Source organism: Nilaparvata lugens, chromosome 1 (genome assembly GCF_014356525.2).
Source record: "Nilaparvata lugens isolate BPH chromosome 1, ASM1435652v1, whole genome shotgun sequence".
Classification (NCBI taxonomy): Eukaryota; Metazoa; Arthropoda; class Insecta; order Hemiptera; family Delphacidae; genus Nilaparvata; species Nilaparvata lugens.
The window spans coordinates 93,869,922-93,878,239 of NC_052504.1; the positions used below are offsets into that span (position 1 = coordinate 93,869,922).

General features: G+C 34.2%; 1 long non-coding RNA gene across 1 annotated transcript; it reads left to right on the forward strand.

Annotated features, from left to right (window-relative positions):
* Window positions 1-2,827: 2,827 nt before the first annotated feature.
* Window positions 2,828-3,805, forward strand: LOC120349457. The gene is made up of 2 exons (XR_005570359.1): window positions 2,828-2,916; window positions 3,400-3,805. It is a non-coding gene; the product is annotated as an uncharacterized LOC120349457 (long non-coding RNA).
* The last annotated feature ends 4,513 nt before the right edge of the window (window positions 3,806-8,318 follow it).

The window sequence follows — 8,318 nt, forward strand, 5'->3', positions numbered from 1 at the left end:
TGAACTCATGACCTTGGGAGAAGACTTGTCAAGTCTTGAGTCATGCAATGTGAGTAATCTTAGATCTAGCTATCGTTCATTAGCAGGTAATAGTACCAATCAAATTATTCATAATTGTCAAGTTATAATGAGTCAGTCAATTGTCTTAGAGAAAAACTTCCAAAAGTAATGGAACTTATTGACACTGTACAAAATGGTGTGCAAACTGGATATTACAGAACTGTAATCAGAGCTAATGTAGTAAAATTGAGTCAATATTTATGCATTATTTAAATAGGATGAAACAAATTATTGTATTTTTACAAACTGAGAGTGAAGAAACTTTTGTCTTAACTGAAAATTTGGATGAGCTTTCGAAATTTGCAAAACATTTTATTGATTGTTATAATAGAATTATTGAACTACAAAGCTTGATTGCTCCATCTAGACCACCATCACCGAATCCAGCTGCTTTACTGGAACCTTTTCCTAGTCAATCTAAAGTTGTAATTAATAAAAATTTAGGAACTAGTTCAAAGGATACTTGTGCTGTTACATTGTGTGAACCTGGTACAAGTGGTGAGTCTACAACTGAATTTGAAAATATTGGTCCATCAAAACTCAATCATGGTTATCAAGTTAATAATTTGATCCCTAGACCAACTTTGGAAATTGATTCAAGTTTCTACAATAAATTGAGAAATCCTGTAGAAAGCTTCTTGAAAAATCTTCAGCCTTGTGATGGATTAAATATTGATAGCTTATTGAAATTCTTGGAAGCTGCTATAAAAATCATGATTTATCAGTTATGTCTGACACAAGCCTATTGCAAATTCTTGTTCCTTATACAACTGGACCTTTAGGTGATAAAATATTGTACTCTTTGAATTCTAATGCTAGCTTCAAACAATTTCACCTTGACTTGTTGAAATATTTTATCCCTCAGCGTCTTCTCTCAACAATTAAGAGAGATAAATTTGATAGATTGCAAGGACCTTGTGAAGCCCTATCATCATACGTGACAAGTATCAAAGAAGCAGCAAAATTATTATTATTGGATGAGAGTGAAGCTGAAATTGTAAGTACAATCATATCTGGTCTTAATGCAAGTTATGTTCATTGAGTAAGCCAGCACAAAAAACTAATTATGGTTATCTTTGTTCATCTATTGCTTCACAACCAATGGAAAAAATGTTCTTAGACTTTGTAGGGCCATTACCAAGGACAACAAGTGGTAACACCATGATATTCTCCTGTATGGATGCTTTCACTAAATATTCATGGCTACTTCCATTACGAAAAGCAACCTCTGAGTCTTTATGTAAGGAGCTTCAGAAAATATTTGTAAACTTTGGTGTCCCTAAATATGTAGTTTCTGATAACGGTCCTCAATTTAAATCAAATTTCTTTAAAAACTTTTGTTTCCAAAAGGGAATTTTGCATATAACTCAAACAGAATATAATCCTAAACCTAACCAAGTAGAAAGAATACATCGTAATTTAAAATCTTGTCTTATTAGCTTTAATCATGACAAACAGAATAAATGGGATTTAACTCTACAGTGGCTTCCGTTAGCATTCAATAGTGCTTTCCATGAGAGTAGCAAGTTTTCTCCTCATGAACTGATGTTTCGTCATAAGGTTAATAATCCTATAAACAATATTTGGAAAATTGATGATATACTACCAACGAAGTTTGTTAAAGATACTAACAAAATATGGAAAGATGCTTATCATAACTTATTGAAGTCTCATAATTCCAGTAAAAAGAGGTATGATATGTATAGAAATCCAATTCCATATAAGATAGGTGATATTGTTTTCCTAAAATCAAATCCTGTTAGTAAAGCATGTAATCAGATTACTGCCAAATTACTTCCCAGGTATTCTGGACCTTATTTGATAAAAGAATGGATTAGTCCAGTCAGTGTGAAATTATTTTCAACCGATGGACAAAAATTTGTGCGACGAGCACATGTGAGTCAACTTAAAATGGGAAATAATCCTTAAGTAGACTTTTCTCTTAATGAGATTTTTTTTTATTGTAATACACATATGTGGTGGACGCACCATATGTTTGTGGTAGTTACTCTTGTAACTATTCTATTTGTGTAAAATTTTGTTGTGTTCTTTGGAAACTTGTGATTCTGCACAATTATTGTGTCACTTGATTTCTTGTAACATGGTATGATGAAGAATGTACTGTATATTTAAGAATTGTAATTATTATTGCTTCGTAACTAAGTAAGTTACAGTGTATCAATTTAGTTGTATATGTTATTTTGATAATGTGTTATTTGCTCACTAAACTCATTGCTCAGTTTTCTCTCGGTAACTCATGCTAACTCTTGCTTTTCTCTTTGGTAATTTGGATTTTTGAAGTTTTGTCCAATGCTTGTAGATTTTATTTTCTTCTTTGAGCCTTGTCGACCTGATCAATTGACAATGATCTCTCTTCTTTCCCTTTCTCTTCCCTCTACTTTTCATTTTCTTTGGGCGGCCGACCAATTACTCTCCTTTTCTATTTATTTAACTTCTATCTTGAATAAATTTCTGGTACAATTTGGTTCCTAAATTAAATACCCCCAGTTGTGGAGGTTTGTACCAAAAATTTATTAATTACTTAATTTTATTTTATTTATTTTATTTTCTCCTTATTTGGACATAACTTTGAATATCCATTTATTAAATTTCTAGTTAATAATTTTGATTTGTTGGATTGGTACAACTGGACGAAGCCTTGTCGGTTGACCAGCCAGCGATTTCCCCTTCTTCTTGTTCTAAAAGGGCTAGCTGTGGCATCTCAAATGTAGCATGTGATTTGAATTATGAAATATCTAAATTTTCTACAAAATTTTCTTTTAAATTATGCTAAAGTAGCATAAATGTAAATCTACAATGCCTGATTGAATTTTATATTTGAATAACCCCAGTTGGGTAAGTTGTACTTGTAACTGTCTCTATGTTGTAGGTTATTCTGCTATTCTATCGAAAATCTCATATTTGCCTAGTTTTTTAATTAATTAATTCTTTATCATCTATAAATTCAATATAAATTTGATTACATCCTATTTTGAAATTTATCAAATAACGTAAAGAAGCTGTTAGAATTTGAATCAACTTTATCCCTCCATGTGTAACTGATTTAAGCCTTCTGATATTTTATAATTTCCTTTTGTTATTTTATTCATCTGAACTATTTTGCTTACTAATTTTACCGTATTCCTCTGAGATTTTTATTATTAAATTATTGAGATTTGTCATAATAATATTTTATTACCGCTGTTCTTACGGTACCATGTTTCTACAGAATGTATCCTGTAATTAACCTGTCCAACATTGCATGTTAACCACTCTGGTTAACATCAACATGATGCTTGTATCTATTAGATTTTATTCTATTTCTTTTGTTCCAAACAGGTTTTTTTTATTTTACCATTAATTTTGAATGACCGGACAAATATAATACCAGGATAAATACAGGATGAAGGAGACTACACATTTTCCATAAACTCAAGCAAATTCAACCAAATATTTTGGAATTCCAGTACAGTATGAAAATTAAATTTCAATTTACAATTCGAAGTGGGGTAAGCAGAACACTTGTTTTACAATTCGGCTTCTAATTCAACCAAGTCCATCGAATTTTATGAGTTTCAAACTTCGTTATCGTCGCTTATCTACGATTCCACATCACACTGAAGCTTCAGTTGTAGGCCTACCGGGTTACTAACATAGATTTAATAATCAAAACTTGTAAACTGAATATTTTGTAACTTCAGAAATGAAATTGATTTTTATGTTGAAAATATAAGATTCAATCGGACTTGGCTTAAATTTTATTTCAACCAGGATTGCCAAAATATTCACTGGCCCTCATGACCAGCATTGCTTCCTACTTGTTAGGCAGTCTTATTTGAGATTACTCAAATAGGGTTGGTTACAATATTAAGCAAAGTAATAATAAAACTTTGGTTCTACTGGCAAAAGTTAAACTTGGGCGCCAGCTCAATTAAAAAGCTCAATTAAAAAATTTTTATGTACATGAACATAGTACAAGTTGAAAAAGTTAAGTTGTTATTAAACAAAATTAACAGAAATAGAATAAAAATAATATAGAGTGATACATAATAGGCTAATCTGAAATGAGATTTCTCCGAAGAACCTATGGGTGCAGTCGAAAAGATAATTTCAAAAATACTGAGATAAGAAAACATCTTAAGGCCGTCCAAGGTAAAGATGGACAGTTGTGAGGTTCAGAGCAGGCAGAGATGCCTAAACCCTGAAAGCTAGAAGAAGAAGTAGAAGAAGAAGAAGAAGAAGAAGAAGAAGAAGAAGAAGAAGAAGAAGAAAAAGAAGAAGAAAAGTAATGGTCAATTCTCATCCCCTCACTGTCGTTTTACAATACAAAAATTTTTGGGATTATCTATTCATCTATCGTATTTAGCAGAAGGAAGTTTGAAGTCAGTTTAATCCAATTCATATTCAGAATTTGATGATATCTGTTTTCAAGATGGAAATAGATCGTCGATCTATAAGTCATTTTATAAGTAATAAAATAACTCGGATTATTTATCGCAATTGTAGATCATACCTAATACTTATTGGGGTAAATGGTTACAGAAGATTCATTTCATCGACATTAATCGTACCTGGTTCAGATTAATAGTCGATTAATGGTAATCAGTAAAGTCGATTAATATAGCCTGTAAATTTCCAATTAGCCTTGACTTTAACTTCAGCTATTGTGGTTCCTACCCTGAATAGAAGAATAGAAGAAAGGATACTTAGTAAAAGATGAACTAGTAGTTCTGCGAACAATAGACCTCGCTCATGAATACAACTTTCAAATTAATGAGAAGGGCCATGCATTATGAGTGTATAGTATATTGTGATTTAGCAATGTCATCTATTATATTTTCTATTGAAAATGCTAGTGACAATGTTTCCAGGGACATCGGGTCAACTGAAGGAAAAATGGAATATACAGTAGGCGATTTAGACGATGAATCGTCTCACCGACGATAGTGAGACAGAAAATGATTCTAAATAAGATGGGTTTGTTGGTGTCAATGACAGGAGGTTGCTAATGATGGTTTTAATGTTATGGCTTGTTATATGCTATGCAGAATGAATGCTCACAACTCGGTTTCATGCTCTCATACTAAAAGGAAAAACAAAAGCTAATAGTTTTCCAGAAACTATTCGTCTATGAAACAGAGAAATTTCGTGTTGAAAAGGGAAAAATTTGTGCAGTCAAGTGAGACGTTTTCTACAATTGATAAATACAGTACATTTTAGAGTGGCACAAGTTCTATTATAAAGAATGAAAGCCAATGTTTTTTATTTATATTTATTTTGGGCAAGATTAAGGCTAGTTACACACACATCGATTTTTGGTCGTACGATATTTTACCGTCACTATGAATTCTATCAGATTAAACGGAACTTGGCAAACATCATATGTTTGAAATCATCTGTTCAATCTAATAGAATTTATAATGACGGTAAAATATCGTACGACCAAAAATCGATGTGTATGTAACTAGCCTTACTCTTAACATATTGTTAATGCAATGATCTTTCATTTTGAAAAGAATACAAATAAATTGTTGTATCTTGCAAAATAACAGCGCTAGATACGAAAAAGTAACTTTATGTAAGGTGGTTGGTCTGTGGTTTTTCAAATTCCAAAAAACCGGAGGTCTTATCAAATATCATTACACATACGTTTCTGCGCCTTGTTTCAAAGAACTTGTATACCAGATTTTTATCCAAATTGGACAATAACTGCGACTGTAACTGCGGTACAAACAAACAAACAAACAGACAAAAGCCGATCTAGTTGAAACTAAGACCTCAGCTTCGCTTCGGTCAATAAAATTCTACTCGGTTGCAGATTTTACTCAGATTCATCTTCAACTTATATAGAAAGTGATAATGCTGATTTGCTGTTTTTAATGTGATGAGAAAGACGAGAAAGAGAATAACAGTAAATGTGTTACAGTAAAATATATTTTTTTCAGCACTACAGCCCAATATGAGCTTTGGTCGCCTCCACTACAGCTCTCCACGCTTCTCGGTCTTCTTTTAACATCCTCTATTTATCCCATTTTTCGGAGATCGTCTCTCACTTCATCTTCCCACCCTATTCTCGGCCTTCCTCTCTTTCTTCTCTGAGAATGGACTTTTCAAGGTGCAAACTTCACCGGTTTATGTGAAAACATTACGATAGTACCTCAACTTTCGCATAACTCATCATTTTTCTAGCTCAATATTATCGTAGGACTCTTTAGGTTAATATGATTTATCATGTTATTTTACTGCTACAGGAATTTATTCTTAACGCTAGAATGTAAGTTGGATTTTGTTTTGTTAAACACATGAATAAAGGAATCTGAATCTGAATCTTCTTGAATATATTATTTTAGGCATTCTGTTCTCATTCATTCTACAGATATTTCCAAACCACCGAAGCCGCTGCGCCTTTATACATTTTACAGTAGAATATACATTTTTAAATTTCTTCCCCAACTGATCTAGTAATGATGATGCTGATTTACTGATTCAGATCTCTAATTTCAATGTGATGAGTAAATAATGAAAACAGTTCATGTATAATATACATCCTCTCTGACTCATTATTAATTTTGGGGCTGTAAATAACAGATTGGGGTGGAAGTGAAAGAGAGACGGCAACTTTGCAAATGGCAACTGACCAGCGTCACTTACTGAAACACCCCTCCCAACCCTTGTGCATTAGACGGGCATACACAAATTACTCTCACACACGCAATCTAATCCCAGCACAAAGAGCATTCCCCATACACACGGACACACACATACACGCAAACATCCCTCACAAACACACACACACTCACGCACGCACATGTTGGCTATAAATTAGTGGACACCTGTTGCATTGGTTGCCTGCAGCGATAGTAAGATTCACTTAAAACTGTCAGTATTTGTTAAACAGGTGGTGCCGTTGTTATTCATGAGGAATGCTGACAGAGAATCTCTCAAAAGTCGTGAGTGGAATGGGTGCGCGCGCATCCCACCACAAAATCTATTCACTGGCAGCATTAGTAGAACGGGGAGCATTGATGTTATCTTATGTGAATTGCTGACAGCTCTTATTGAATCACACTAAAGCTTGTTAAAATGCTGCCCTACTACAGTAATAATAACAAGCCAAGCGCCAGCTCTTCTCTCGCGGGTACATTAATTAATACAATATTAACAAACCTCTATGATTTCTCCTATGTTGGTCTCACTCTTCCACTACGGTATGTTTAGCGAGTTTGAGTCCATGTTTTTCCCATTATCTCCAGCATAATAACCCTCATTTACCATTGGCAGCGCTATGGACTGAAGGTAACCTCCTAAAAATCAATAGAAACACAAAATTGAAAATTTTCACCAATAACGGAATAGGCTACAGTCTTGAAGCTCTAATATATTGTCAGATTATATTGAGGAAGATGAATTTTGGAAAACACTGTGCTCATTATCAGATATTTTATATTTATTTAACCCTTTTACTACCAACGTTTTTCACATACATGAATGCTTAAAGAATATTGTATATTGAACAATTTGAATATACAATATTCTTTATACATATACGATTGTGGCCTTCCTCCGTCACTGACCCTGATGTCACTGACACCCAAGTCCTCCCATTCATAGCGTCTGCCTATCCTTATTGTTATTCTGAACAATGGATCGCTCAGTGGACTACTTTTTCCCTGATCGCTCATCGGAGATCGCTTATCGGACGACAAGCCTATTATTCCTATTATTCCAGTATAAGAAAGGATGGTACAAGATTCCAATCTTGAATGAATTACCAGTGCAATGCAGAATTAGATCAGAATCATTCCTTTTTTAGATCTTAATATAGACTAGATAATTAAACTAGGTTTCTTTTCTTCTCCTTCAGTTCAAGTAATCATCATCATCATCATCAGTGGCGCTACAACCCGCTACAGGTCTTGGCCTCCTCCATTATTCGCCTCCATTCGTCTCTGTCCTCCGCCCTCACTTTCCAACCTCTGGCTCCAATCACTTGTGCGTCCTTGTCAACACCGTCCATCCAGCGCAGTCTCGGCCTTCCTGGTATTCGCCTCCCTTCCATCCTGTACAGCATGAGTCTCCTTGGTGGGTATGTCTCATCTGCCCGCATAAGGTGGTCAGCCCATCGCAGTCTACCAATTTTGATCATTCTGACCACATCAGGTTCACGATATTCTTGGTAGAGCTCCTCATTCTTCCTCCTCCGCCAGGTCTCATCCACTTTTATTCCACCACAGATGCTTCGCAGTACCCTCCTCTCA